General features: G+C 43.6%; 1 pseudogene; it reads left to right on the top strand.

The window, feature by feature from the left end:
* The first annotated feature begins 2202 nt into the window (after window positions 1-2202).
* Window positions 2203-2319, top strand: LOC136646695 (5S ribosomal RNA; annotated as a pseudogene).
* Window positions 2320-15659: the final 13340 nt, after the last annotated feature.

The raw sequence follows: 15659 nt of genomic DNA, 5'->3' as shown, positions 1-15659 counted from the left end.
GGCAATCTTAACCACACTTTCCTGACAGTAAGCCCCATTGAACAAAATGGGCCTTACTTCTGATTAGACCTGGTTAGGATTGTGTCCTAAGCTATGAAAAATGATATGATCTGGAAAGATCTACATTCTGAGTACCAACTATCAATCAAGACAGTCTTGATTGATTCTTTCCAACATGAAAGAAGGGGAGCGGGGCAGCTGTGAATTCACAAATGCATAGAGAACAGAATTGATGTTTCCAAAGTGTTTCAATACAAATCTTTACAAAAGGGAATATCAGTTTATCAAGGGAATTTTATCAAGTTTATCAAGGGAAGTTTATCACTATCAAGGGAATATCATTTCATTAAAAGCAAGTCACTGCAATGTAGATGACTTACAAAGTCATTGTTTGCTTAATAAAGATTCATATTGAAACATGTTGGGAATACAAGTATTAGCACCTGATCTGTCTCTATGTACAATCAACTGTGCAAGCTTATATGTGTTTACTCAGAATTAAATCCCACTTTCTTCAATGGGGCTTACTCACAGGTAAATGCATATGGGATTGCTGCCGAAGGTTCTATACCAAGAAAATGAAAATTCCACAACAAAATCTAAATTCTGCAACTTGCAAACAGAACACAGTTTCTCCTCTTTTGTCCAACTTTCTGCAACTACTATTCTGCCTCACGTATTCTGCTTCTGCTCCTTCTGGAATGGAGCAAATCACCACACAGATACTGAAACCCCAACCTCACTATACTCTTCAACAGCACATGACCGCAGATGTCAGGGAGCCATCCAGCTTTGCCCACACGGTTTCTCACATATCCCTGCAACCAGAAATGCCAGGAAGTTGCATTATTTATGTACAGAAAGTCGAGATTCCCCCCAAATCGTGTAGCCACTGCAATGTTCTGTGGCCTTTTGTGCGCTCCTACAGAATGGTAGCATGCAATTCTCTGGCGATTCTGCAATTCTACAACAGCTCTGGCGATTGTCCTTCCTATCTTTTTCTTGACAACAGCCCCGTTCCTCATGTTGTTCTGAACTCCTGTAATCTGGCCATTGTAATACTAGCTGGAATGGCCGCAAAGTAGTTCTATAAAACAGGATCATGCTAGCCAAGCAAATTGCCTAAAAGAAAAGGACTGTAGTTCTTGTTAAATGTTTTGTCATGACGGCTGTGCCCTTTATTTATCTCTAACACAACATGCTTATTCTGCCCCTATTTCCTATATTCACCCTGCAAATTTATGAGGCTCTATTAATCTTCCGCCGTGCTGACTATCTCTGTTGCAAAGTGTCAGCAGACTTTTGTACCTTGCTAATGTACAAAGGGCTTCTTATGAGTAATATCAGCATTTTGCCTTTTAATTGCACATATAATTTTTAGGGCTTACAGCTAATAAGGGAATTGGGACCATAGTTCATCATTGTCTCGAATGGTACTCCGGGGGGTTGGGATGGTAGAAGCCCAGAGAAGAGCATAGCTGTACTGATTCCAAGCAATAGTTTTGCTCATTATAGGAGCACCATTCATGCCACTATAGTTAAAGATCTGTCAGTGTTTTCCAATATAACCCTGACTTTGTTTTAAACCCAAGATTTTATCACTCAGCTATAAAAATTTACTCTGGTATGAAAACCTAGAAGTATAAAAATTTATAAAGGCGTGAATTTGGGAGTATTTATGTTACACAAGCATGCCCTGGTCTCCATGGGGGTTCTGTTCCTGAACCGCCCCCCACTGTTAACTGAAACCACGGATATTAGGGAACACCCCCCCCACTCTCTGGAGAAAAGGGGGCGCATGTGGGGTGGCCTGCTGACACAATCTATGGATAAGTGAATCTGTGTATATGGGATTCACGGATACAGCCCCCCCCCAAATTGTGATTATTAATCTGCACTATTATGGTGTGAAATTCTATAACTTTTAACTATTTACAAGATGTGAAACTATTTTGCAGTGTAACAGATGTTTTTTTCTGGACCATTGCCTTATGCAGATGTTTGAGATATGTTTGAACTATTATGTATGGTAAAAGAACTGAGACTGTGCTCATCTCAAGAGTGTTTTCAGGGGTCTGCCAGGCCAAGGACCCACATGCATCAGAGGGCCCACCTGATTGACCCAACCCCTGAATACTCGATACTGGTGACACAAAGGGGGAAGCGCAGGGTTTTGTCCCAGGCAGAGCTGGCCCAAAACTTCCTAGCAACTGTTACCCTGCACATGCCCAATCTTGTCTGATCTTGGAAGCTAAGCAGGGTCAGGCCTGGTTAGTACTTGGATGGGAGACTGCCTGGGAATACCAGGTGCTGTAGGCTTATACCATAGTCTTTCAAGACTGAAGGTTGCCAACCACCACCAATCACCAGTGTGCCAAATGATGCTCTTCATCCTTGGTGATTTGCAAGCCTCTTACTCCCTAGATTGGGAAAGGAAGAAGTCAGAGCAGAAGAGAAAGAGTGGAGGAGATGACAGTGCAGTGCTCTATCCCAAAACTCTCCTTTCCTAGACACTTCCCATCTGCTCCATCCCTCTCTTCCTTTACCAATCCACAGAGGAGCAATGGAGATGATTAGGCAGACAGAGGATGGTGCACCCTTCCAACCTGCTGCCTGAAGTGACTCTTCAGTTGACCTCATGAATGGGCCAACTCTGGTCTTCCAGCAATTTGATATCCTCACTGATGCACCTGACTCACCTGAATTCATTCAAGGACTATGTGTTGCATGGGACCTAGGAAACAGAATGGCATATTCCCTATGCTAGTGTGTTTTCCCTGTCTCTGACCTGCCTAACATCTATGCATTAGATAGTCACAACTGCATAAGAGCCTTCACACGTTCACCTCAACATGTGTAGGCCTGAATAGTGAGATTTGTAAGCTACAAAGAGTGCATAGATTTGGTGACTCAGGCCTGTATATGTTGGGTGCTATGCTCAAAAGCCTCTCTGCATATTTGACATCCAACATGCAGATGTCAGGCAAACCCAGAGGTGGGCAAATGCACTGAGGGAATGATTGAAGGAACAGAATCCCAGTCCACTCAGCAGGCATAAGCCTTGAAATTTGGCCTAGGGCAAATATCTTTCTGCAAGCAAGAATGACTGATCCCCTGTTTAGATCTAATTGGAGCTAAATCTATTTGTTTAGTTTTTAAAATAGCAAGCAGTTGAACCTTCCCCTTCCTGCTAGTCATGAGAATATGTAAAAGAGCTTCCAAACACAGCATCATAAATGACAATTCTTTTTTAACTATTTCACAGAAGAAAGCAGGGAAATCTTTCCAATTTTTGCTGTAGGAATTAGATACTCTAGAAAGACCTTGTAGTAAATACTCATAGAATGTATTGAGATTACAGATATTAGCTGTATACCAGTTCAACAGTCAAGGCTTTCTGCCCCCTGCTGTCCCAACCACTAATTCTTGACATCAAGCTACAATATACCAGAGGATACTAAAAGATTAACCATTTTGCCAAAAACTATCCAGACCTGCCTGAATTGCAAGGAAAAACAGGTAATTTTGTATTTGGTATTGACATTTCAGATGATCCTTGCAACAACTTGGAAGCCTCCCAGATACTGAGAATTCTCTAGCTCAAATTCTTGCAGTGTAAGATGATTCTCTTACAAAGCCACAACTACAGTAACAAGGTTATTAAACAGTTAAACCTCAGAACCGTCTATTATGGGATGGAGCTTCCCTGCCCTTAGACTTTTCTTTCTTATGTCTTCTATTTTCTACCCAATCCTAACCTGCACTGGAACAGTGTGTCCAGCCCCAGCTCCAGCATCTGTGCCAGCTTTTCAGCCGGTGCAAATACGAGCAGGGCTCCGAGGCCCTGGAATTGGGATTAGGATTCAGCGTGTGCTGCTGTAGCCAATTCGTCCCCCTGCTCAGGCCTGATCCTCCCCCTGTTCTGCCCTCCCCCACCCAAAAATGCCCCCTCCCCACCCTGGATTGCCCTCCCACCCCCCTTCTCCCACCCCCTGCACTGCTCAGCACAAACATACCCCATCTGGCCTCTGCAGGGGTTGGATCTGGCCCTCAGTGCAGGCCTCCCATGTCAGCACAAACGTGCCTGTAACACTTGGCAGCCGGCGCAGGGAGGCCTGTGCCCCGCTCATCTCATCATTTGAATTGAGCCCTTAGTTGTTTCTTAGTTCCTGCCCTACAGTAAAGAAGACTGCCTGCTTGATTGTAATTAACAGTAAGAGTTATTCCTTCTGGAACATGGGGTCCTATAGAAAAACAACCAGTTACTGGGAGACACAACCTACCCCTGATATTCCCTTCTAGTTTTATATGAAACCAGATTTTTCTAAAGTTTTTGTTTCTCTCAGATCGTTTGCTAGGGAACTTACAGTATAAATGCCATGTTTCCTATTTTTTCCTTTTGCTTTGTCCCAACATCTGCCTGCTGAGCAGATCCTCCAGTAACGTCTCTTTAATAGTCAACACACTCCTCATAATTTGAAACTACAGGGGCTATCTGTTGTCTTTCGGCACAACTACCTATTTCATAAAGCGCACTACTTTTTGCTTCCTTCAAAGCACCTCCTCCCCGCTAACTTCAAACACAGATCAATAGATAGATTTCAAAGTAAAGCCAGGATTGATCAGATACATAATTCTGTTTTCAAAAGGGAAAAATGTGAACAAACCCAATTCTAGCTACAAGTGCAGAATTTCATAAACAGAAATGTTCGATAAATCTTCCTATGACCGGGTGGTGACCCTAATGCAGGACATTACAGCCGCACTTGCATGTAGAGGCTAGCCCAGCAGTTCCCAAACTCTCAGGGAGAGTTTAGGCTGCTATAAGTACTTGTGGGGGAGGGGCTATGGCAGCAACACAATCCCCGCAATCGTACCACTGACAGGGACAGATTGAAAATGGATTGCGATCACATTTTTAATACCTGTTCTGTGGCTTGGGGAGCCCTGCAGAGGGGGCCACGGGCTTCCTGCACCCCCCTGAGGGCCGGTTCTTCCAGGGGTGAGTAGGAAAACAGCCCTTTTGTCCCCAGCAGCAGCGTGATCACGGGGATCACACTGCTGGTGTCACTATAGCCATGCCCATTAAGGGGTAGGCACAGGTCTGCCCTGACTGGGGTGTCACCCCATGGTAGAGCCACCCTTAATCTTCACATGAAACTGCATGGATAAGAACATCAGAATGAACTAGTTCGGCACTCTGCCTGCAACCATGTCAGCTGAGGGCTATGGCAGATATTTTCAACCAGTTTGCCATGGATATGCCACAGGAATTGGGGAAAGGACATTTATTAGTAGAGCCATTGGGGGATGTGAACCTCCCCCAACAGCAGCATGATGTGCCTTGTCAATTGTCAAAGACTGATGGTGTGCCCTGACAATTTTAACACCTTGTCAGTGTGCCATGAAAGGAAAAAGTTTGAAAATCACTGCTAGAGCAAAGAGTAAAACAATTCTTCTATATGTGGATCCAACTTAGTATTAATCTGTTTATTCATTTTTATAAACAGATAACTTGGGGGGGGGGAATCCTTCAAAATAATTCTTACAATTTTTATTGGTTTTGGATCCTTAATTCATTTTTGGATATTCAATTTCATTTATTTTGGCTCTGGCACAATTGTGATTGAAAGTGACTTTCTCATAAATAAATATGTTTTGAAAATCAGTAGAAAGGGAGAAGTCTTGTTTGACGCAGCTGAAATATTCACAAAAATCTGGGAGTCATCCAACTCAATTTTGATGATCTAATAATCACAACCTTTACCACTAACACGAGTCCTGCTTCCTTTCATGTGGCTTGCATTGGGTGGAATGCTTTGAGGACAGGCCTGTGAGGCTCTGAGACAGAATGCGGAACCAAGTAACCCTTTTAATTAACAATAAAAATGACTTCAAAACTTTGAGGACCTTATATTTCTTTAATCTCTGAATTGCTTATTAAAAACAATTATTTTTTTGCTCTGCTGACAGCTATGAACTATGCCTTCATTATTTCAAGCTTTCTGATTGCTCTTTGTACAGGAGATATAAGTACTGCATACAGTAGGATTATCAAATGCACTTACACCAAAGCTCGATTACATTAATGAGGGTTGTATGTGCACTTCTCGCCTGTAATATACAGTTCATCCTCTGGCACTCAGCTCATTAATTTCAAAATGCTTGCTACTAAACCTCTTATCTTGGTTTTTACTTAATTAAATTATTAAGATGAAACTTAATAAAATCAGAGATTTTAAAATGTCATTCAGGGTACTGCTACAATTAAGAGATCAAATATTCATAGTCCTTGGATACTCAAGTGAGCAAGAACACTTATGAGTGGTTTTATTCTGACTTCTTTTCCCTGAACTGGACACTTTCTCAGACTCCATAATATTATGGTTTTCAAGAAGAAGAAAAAGAAATGTATAAACGTTGATCTAAGCAGCAAAAATTGAGGTTGATTACTTGGGTCCTTTGGAAATGATGACGTTATTGGCAACAGAAGGATGCCAAACAGAAGGTTTGCCTGTCCCAAACAGCCAGGTCTGTATAGCCATCCTCATTCCTGTGTCTGTCAAGTCACTGGTAAGGAACAAGGGCAGAGCAGGCAATTTTTTCTGGTCAGCTGGCAATCCTGGAGCATATTTTCTCTACTGTCATTTGCAGCTAATGAGTTCCTAAGTGAGAAAAAAAAAGTGCTTATTTCTGGTCACCACCTGTTTAATGACGTCTGTTCCTGCTTAATGACATCACTTCTGGCCCTTAGCAGGCACATAGAATGCTATTTAGCCCACCGTATGAAATGAATTTGACACCCCGACTTAGATATTCACTCACGTCCCTAGGCAAATTTGCCTTCTACTGAATTTGCTGCTTATTTGTGATTCAGGTCCTTTGACCAAAAGGAAGCAAGCACCTGAGCACTCCTGCTGATGGCTTCAGCTCTCCTGTTGTCTTGAAACTCTCCTTTCCCTCAGCTATACCCCTGTATGTATTTCTTGCCTGGGAGATTCATTGTTCTTCTTTGCACAAGATGCCGGGAGTGTGGAAAAGAGATTTTCTGACTCATTTGCATATCCTTTCTTTCCATTTAGGAATCATGCATGAAGAGACTATACGTGGTGAGGAAAAGTAAAGACCAGTGTTGGCTGAGATTGCAAGATGCAGTCCATTTCGAACAACATGCTTTCCATATATGTGATTTTAATCTGCAATGAAACTCAGGCAAATGCCGATGTTCACAAGGGTAGCACCCCCCCACCTGCAGTCAGTGTCTAAGAACTGACTTATTGTCTATTCATTTTGCATTGTTCCTATGGAAGATTTATTGAAATAATAGCAAGGTGATACTGAGGTGGCTATCAGTGCTACTTACAGACAGTTTAAAGGAACCCTGCCTGCAGTTCTGCTTGCATTCAGCCTTCCCTTGTGGTCTCCCTGCAACGCCATTCTAATCCTATTGTGACTTGATTGTTTCATGGCAAAGTGCTCCGCAGAGGCCTGTAATTGGCACACAGGTTCAAATTAGATTGCTGTGTGTTTAGGAAAGCAGGGGTCATTTCACATACGCAACACCACTCATTAAGAAGCAGAGAGGGCTGTTTTCCTTCCCTGTTATTGCAAGTGTATGTATATGTGAATGATGAGAGTGTTATATTGAACCTGAAGCACTCAATGGTATTCAGAATGCATTCGGTGACACAACATGTTAATTGCATGTGTACAGGCAATGAGGACAGCTCTCCCTTGTCTGTCATGTCACAGACTTCATTCAGGACAGCAGACCAGCACTCATTATGAGCCACCAAGTTGAGTGCAGGCCACAATCCATATACTGTGGTGTGCCAGGTATTGGTTTTTTTACTCCCAACAGCAAATTTAGAAACAGGGATGGGGTCATCGCTCAGTGGGACAGCACCTGCTTTGCAAGCAAAAGTTCCCAGGTTCAATCCCTGGTATCTTCAGGTAGAGTTAGAAAAGACCCCTGTTTGAAACTCTGGAGAGCTACTGTCATTTTATCCATCCATCCGTCCTTCCTTCTTAACCCTGAACAAGTCAGACCTGACAAAGGCACCTGCATATGCTCAAGACCCTGGCGGTCCCCTATGTGCTGTTTGGCTTGATGGCTCACACGTTGTTCAGACTTTCTGCTACAAGTATGTGGAATGTTTCAGAAAGGTGCTTTGAGGTGATTTGAGGTCACGCTCTTGACTTCAACTTTGGGCATGTTCCAGAAATGCCTTGAAGTCATTTTGATTTCAGAGGGATAGACTCACAGCCCAATTCTATCCCCCACCAACCACAGCATGTAGCGCTGCCAATGGAGCATGTGTTGCATGTTATAATGCAGGGAAGTGGTGGTGTGTGACCAGACAGCCCAGAGAGGTAAGTGAAAATAGTGTTTACTTACCTTTCCATAGGCCACCTGGCTCCTGACACTCATGCCAGCTATTTAACTGGGAAAAGTCCGAAGAGCCTCAGGTGGCAAGCTTGAGTTGGGAAAGCAGGATCGGATCTGGCATGTGCAGGGTAAGGGTAATGTAGAGCATTGTTCTTCAACCTGTGGGTTATGACCCCAATGGGGTCATGAAGCCTCATTTGGGGGGATTGCAGCAACCTTTCAAGGCTTGTGCAAGAGAGGACTTGGAACCAAGCAAGTAATGTTACTGCCTTATCAAAACTGAGTTCTTTGTATAATCTTGTGGTGCCTGCAATACTTTCGGTCCCATTCCCCTGCTCTGTTATGCTACTGGACATCTTTAGAGCAAATTGCTGGAAGGCAGTCAAGGCCTTACAGCTTCAGCTGGACCTGCCAATGCCTTATCTTTGCTACCTTCAGATGTCCAGATGGCCTGGACACCTTTAAAAGGGGATTGGTCAAGTTTCTGGAGGACAAATCCATTACGGGTTACAAGCCATGATGTGTATGTGCAACCTCCTGATTTTAGAAATGGGTTATGTCAGAATGCCAGATGCAAGGGAGGGCACCAGGATGAGGTCTCTTGTTATCTGGTGTGCTCCCTGGGGCATTTGGTGGGTCGCTGTGAGATACAGGAAGCTGGACTAGATGGGCCTATGGCCTGATCCAGTGGGGCTGTTCTTATGTTCTTATGTTCTCTCAGTCCCCTTGTTCTTACACTGGTGCACTCAGCTCTCTGCCTGTCTCTTTTTTCCAAACTGGTTTCGAAACTTTTTACAAAAATACAAAAAATTAAAAATGGACCACTGCTCATCAACATAGCCTCCCAAAGATTCTGCTGTCACTATTTTGAAGCTTCCTTCAGACCAGCACAATGTAAACCTCATTCCAAATCACAGCATCAGAGTCCACCCCTTTGCAACACCCAAAGGGTCTCTTGCTTAACTATCTAAAACAAGCAGACTGGCTTGTGGCAAATGACAGGTCAGAGAGAGTTCACCCCTAATAATGAAACGAACCAACCCTAATATTAAAAAAATAACAACCAAATCGGGGGCTGAGGACCATCACATATGAAATTATGTCTGAAACATCAATAACCATGTTTTTGCCCTCACAATTATTATTAGCTTGGTAATAGTCATTACCAACCTATCTCTTTCTGCTGATTTACTAAAGAGCAACTAATAATGAGGAGAGGTCAAATGTACAAGCCAAATGACACTGAATTCCCTGGATGTTTAATACAGTTTCTAATGAGGAAATAAATGCCTAGCAGTCTTTTTTTGGTGTTTTCTTTTTTCTTTTTTTTTAACTCTCCAACCAAAATTAAGCCAGCAAGGATAAAATATTCCACTAGAAGCTTATCTAACTCATGCTCCCATGTGCATGCTTCTATGTTGATGAAACAGCCACCATATCAAGGTTCCTTGCAATACAGAGTACAGACTATTCATCCCATGTGAGACAATAGCAACTAAAAAATCAGATTTTAAGTGTTACATTTGCATACATAAGTTACAGGCAAAGACCAGTGGGTGGATAATAGGCTCATCAAGAATTCTATGGTGGGGCTGGGTAAATGGGATTCTGTTTCCATTGTGCCAAGTTCTAGGGTCATTTTCTGTAGCAGGTTGTGCAAAACCGCCAGTCCAGATGTACATCAAGGCAGCATTTCTGAACAGAGGACAGTGCAAGCCTAGGCACATCTACTCAGAAGTGAGTTTCATGGGGTTCCCGGGAAAGCATGCCTAGGACTTCAGTCTTAATATTTACAGAGATGTGTACACTTCAGAGATGTCCATGTGATCAACATGGAATCAACTCTCTGTGTTTCTAACACTGTGTCTGTGTTAAAAACACAGAAAGTTGATTCCCATGTTGATCACATGGACTGGCTATGTAGTTCACAAAAGGTATGGCCAACTGTTGGCCCTCAAGTTACAAAGCAATTAGCCCCCAAAACACACTTCTGTAGCTTCAAATGTTAGTCAAGGTGTATCAAAAGATTTTCCCACCATTCCACTTGCAAAGAACACAAAAATATTTTCAGGTTGTAAGAAACAGAGTTAGGCTGCAATCCTATACACACTTACCTGGGAGTAAGTGCAATTGAATTAAACGAGACTTACTTTGGAGAAGATATGCATAGGATTGTGCATACATAGGATTGTCTCAGTTGTACATCTCCATCCTGGATTTTGTAGGTCATGCCCCTATTCTGTCTGAGCACATGTGCTGCACAACTGTGCAATTCCTTCTGTTAGGTATAGTGCCATCTTTCTTACAGCACCTGATCCCCTGCAAGGGGGTTAGTTTGTGTAGGAAAGTAGACTTCTGATGCCTAGACCACTGTCTGAAAAATTGAGTGCCCTTATGAATATGGAAGATGGCCTTCCTGAGTGTAAAGCAATTCACCATGTGAAGTAGGATCATCTTGTTGTGAATCTTGGCACCAGTGGACCAAACTGACATGAATTGTGAGCTGGGAAATTCCACCACGGTCCCAACTCCTAAAATGTTGACGAAGAGATGTAAATTGCACCACAGGATGTGGATCCCTGTAGTGAGTGCAGAGTCTAGACTGGCTCAGAGGACGCAGTTCCATAGCTCATAGTTCTGTAGAGGACTGAGAAAAGAGGAAATTGTCATTTTTCAAAGGGCAGTTGTGATGGTGATGGGAAGCACCAAGACTTGTTGAACCCCACCGCCCTCATTTCATTCTCTTTATTCTAGAAGGTGCAGGCAACAAAGGAGATGAATTTGATACTAGACAGTAATGTCTGTTTGCTAGTTTCACACAAAATGTGGGTGCTTTTATCCTTTCTCTATTAGAAGAGCCATAAAAGAACTTCGCTTTACTCGAAGGTGTCGGAGCCCATTCAGACCCATTGAGTTTAAAACTGTGTTATTATCATTCTTTGATGTCTGCAGTTTAGTAGCAGACAGTCATTCTCTGACCACTATTCTTTATAAAGAAACACCAAATGTTTGGCCTTTGGGCTGTAAATATTGTGTCGCCATTGATTTTTTTTTTTAAGAAAAAAAAAATATATATACAGTGTATTTTCCTGAATGTCAAGTGTTCTTAAAGTGCAGGGACTCCCCTGAGCACAAAGTGTGAGGAATTAAAGACAGTTTAAAAGCAGGAGTTCAAGCAAAGAAGAAAGGAATAGTAAAGGAAAAGACGAAGTGAAAGAGGATTAAAAAAAGATGAACTTAGACAAATATTGAGTTAGGAAAGAGATGAAAATGTGAGCTGGGAAGAAAAGCAGAACATTGTCAATAAGGAATAGTGAAATGGGATGCAGTACAGAATACACATTGGTTCATACTAGACAGAAAGTGTGCGTGTGTGTGTATTTTATTTTGCTTTATTTTTTTGCCATTTCTACCCTTAAAAAACATGTGATCAGTTAAAAAGGAAGGGAATAAAATACATATATTTTAATATATATTTCAATGAAAATACTTGCAAACTTCACATCTGATGCGCGATCCATGTATTCTGTACTGGGGAATCATATTCAAATACCAAAAAAAAAATTCTAACCAAATCTTGCACAGAGGGGCCCTTGAAAGGAGACGTATTTTGGTTATTGTTGGCTCATAGACAATTTCTGCATAGATGAAACATAAATAAGATGATAGCTTGAGAGATCATTTTAAAGAGAAAAACAGGGAGGATTCTTGCTCTGAACTCCATGGAGGGAGCAGATGGTCTAAAGTTGACTCAGAGAGCACAGCCCCTGCCCTTGATTATGCTGTCTAGGTACATGAGTCCCCTAGGCAACACAGAGGTTTCTAGGATAGAATAGCAGCCTCATCTCATCATAGACCCTGAACCAGTGGCACTCACTACCTAGAATAGCAGCCTCATCTCATCATAGACCCTGAACCAGTGGCACTCACTACCAATGAGTACCACCAGTGGCAATGGTACCATCCAATCCGCCATCAGGGAAGGGTTCAGGGCATCATGAGGGGGGCCCAGTGAGGGAAGGGGTTTGCCTAAAGGCTCCAAATAACCTGGCGCTAGCATTGTTTCTGTAGCTGATGTTTTGGTTAATCTTTGACTCCCAGGTGATGAATGGAGCATCCTTCCTGGATTCCCCCATCCCCACTGATTGTCCAGGAGCTCACAAGCCTGGATCCTCTCACATCTGGTTTTCTTCAGAAAAAAAACAACACATCTCAGTACCACTCCTTCCTACCTAACTACTCATCCTTTCATCTGAAAGACAGGACTGCTCTTTGTTCATGGTTCAGGTCCAGCAGTCTGTTCTCTGCTTGCCTTCTGCCATGTAAGCATCCAGCCAGGCCAACTGAGACATGGAATGGCCAGGAAGCCCTACATGGAACTTCTCCTGACAGCTTTGACCTCTATGGCCCAGAGTCAAGGAATGCACCTGACACGTCTGGATTCAAGTGCAGCCTTCTCTCATTCTGACCTTCCTGCAATGTGTGTGATTGTGGTGGCCTGACAAAAAAAGTCCATGGTAAATAAGAACATAAGAAGAGCCCCGCTGGATCAGGCCAAAGACCCATCTAGTCCAGATTCCTGTATCTCACAGTGGCCCACCAAATGCCCCAAGGAGCACACAACCATAGTATACTGTCTCCATGTGGAGGAACTGTTTCACAGAAATGGCACCTCCACACAGGTGCTTCTAGCATCAGACCTGCTCATACCTGGAGGTAATCACATAGGAACATCTGGTTCAGTAGGTCCTGAACTGTAGGTTCATGGCCCATCAGTGGGTCCCAATACAATTTTTAGTGGGTCATGAAACTGTTAATTAGACTAGACTATGACTAGACTAGAGAATTAGATTAGATTAGTGTATCATGGTTAAACAATTTGCTACTTGGGGTAGCACTGTGGCCAAATAACCTCTATAGCCACTGAGGCTTGAGTGGTTGATAAAGCTTCTTTTTTAGGTGGGTCCTGATACTAAAAAGTTTGGGAATCACTAGTCTAGATTATTAACTAGGCCCTCTGGAATCCACACTGTAATTTGCAAATAGATCCAAACATACAGATATTTACTGCAGGTTAAAAAGACCTAGACAAATAGTTGCTGAACTTTACGGCTGACAATATATGTAGGATTATCCTAGCCTTGAATAGCAATTCCCCCCCGCCCTTTGCCTATGAATAATACATCTTGCTATAAGAGTGCAGTCAGATACGAATATAATGAGATACATTTCTGAGGTCTGCCTGTGGTTCACGCATCAAAAGCTGATCCTTCAGGCTGCCTTGTATAGGTCTATAGGCTTGGGACATTAGAGCAATGAACAGAGTCATGCTAACAGTGCCCTCGCTCCAGTTACAGATGTAAGATGACAGTGATTGCTCCCAGGCATACTAATTACTAAGTATTTAGCAGTCAGTGTCTAGCATACACCTGCCAGAAGCAGGGGGGAGGGAGAGCAGGACATCCATATTTCTCACAGTGCACTGATTCCCTGCTAAAAGGCGAGTTCTAAAGAATGGAGGCTGTAGGATAACCATATATTATTATAGGCTAGCAAAAAGACCTGTCATTGTGACAAGTGATGTGGGAGTGGAAAGGGGCTTACTATTTCAGAGACCTTGAACAGTGTGCAACAGAACTTTGTAGGCACATAAATGTTCTCACCCACACACCCAACAAATGCATGTCGGGGGCTGCTGTGCTACAGACAGGGGCAATGATGTCCCCCTCAAGTGCAATGCTGCAGTGCTTCATTTTTCACCTGTGGGTACAGTTGGGGCTATTGAAGGGAAGGCTAAGCCCATCTCCTGCCCTGGTAACCCCAGTATTTGGAATGAGGGTCACTTGCTCCCTTTCCTGCTACAGTTGTGGGCCAAAGTAAATACGATGGGGCAGTCATGTGTTTGTTTTTGGTTAATACACCGGCCCGCCTGTATCGCATATAAAGAGGGGGTAGGGGGTGAAATCTAGTCTGTATGCCAAAAGGAACATGCTGTTCTCCCCCACCTTTCTTCTTGGTTGCTGCATTAAGCCTTTTTTGGCCAACTTGGCTCTCTTCCAGTATTGGAATTTGTAGTAAACTGCTTAAAACTTAAAGTGGTGTGCACAATGAAATAAAATAGGGGTAGGCATACTCCCTCCCCCCATTGCTTTTCCGTGGAACTTACTCTCAAGTGTGTATAGGATTGCCTTTTAATAGCCCATGTTGCACAGCTCTTTGGATCTTGTCCAATATATGGTGTCACCATTTCTGGACCTCCCGTTAGTTGGGACCTGGGACAGAGCTCGGGGATTCCATCCTTCGAGAGCTACACTGGGCCCCACCCCTGATGCCTTTCTGTCAGGCCAAGAAAACTGTTGTTCCAGCATGCCTAATTTACAGTCCAATCCTGAGCTGCCTGGCGCACTGGGCTGCTGCAGGGCCAAAATGGCTGCCACAGCATCCTGAGTGCACTGGGCAGCAGGTGGCAGCTCCTTCGGAGAAGGGGACATTTGTTCCCTTCTCCCAGGTAAGGGAAGCAGCCCACAATGGAGCTACTCGACTCTGCGTTGGCTGTTTAGCCAGCGCGGAGTAAGGACGACTTGTGTCAGGCGAGCTCCGCCAGTCCCACCCCTCCCACCCTGTTTCCTCCATCACCATGCCTTTCCCCTGCCCTCCACCCACCCCAGAATGCATCCTTCCTGCCTCCTTCACCCCAACTTACCTCTCCGACACCTTGCACTCCGAGCGAGCACCAGGTGGTAAACCACCAGCCTCCGACCAGCGCTGTCCTAGTGCGGGCTTATGCTAGGCCTGCTCCAGCACTGGGCCAGCGCGAATGCCTGCAAATGTATCTTACGGCACATTTCCAACAGTGCACGCTGGCAGTGAGCCAGCGCGTACTGCTCTGGATTGGGCCCTAAATCGCTAGGTGTGAGTTCTCTCTTGAGTGTTTTGCTTTGTGTTTGATTGCAGCTTTGTGTGTTTCATATCTTTAATCCTGCTTTTATAATTGCTTGACTGATATAATTATATTCAGCGTTGCGTTGTATTGGGGTTGTCTCTATATGGTTCGCTTTTTGTTGTTTTAAGTCGCTTTGTAAGTTGCTTTGCACATCATTTGAATGGCAGAAAGGTGGTCTATACATTTCAAACATACCGTAAATAACTTACAGGGCCTTATGAGGCTCCATTGACTCACCTCCTGCTTCTGTCAGTTGACAGAAGAGAGCGACTAAGATGATTACGGGGCTGGGGCATCTTCCTTATGAGGAAAGGCTACGGCGTTTGG

The sequence above is a fragment of the Tiliqua scincoides genome, chromosome 3, assembly GCF_035046505.1.
Source record: "Tiliqua scincoides isolate rTilSci1 chromosome 3, rTilSci1.hap2, whole genome shotgun sequence".
Taxonomy (NCBI): Eukaryota; Metazoa; Chordata; class Lepidosauria; order Squamata; family Scincidae; genus Tiliqua; species Tiliqua scincoides.
This window is presented reverse-complemented; position numbering and strand designations above follow the sequence as displayed.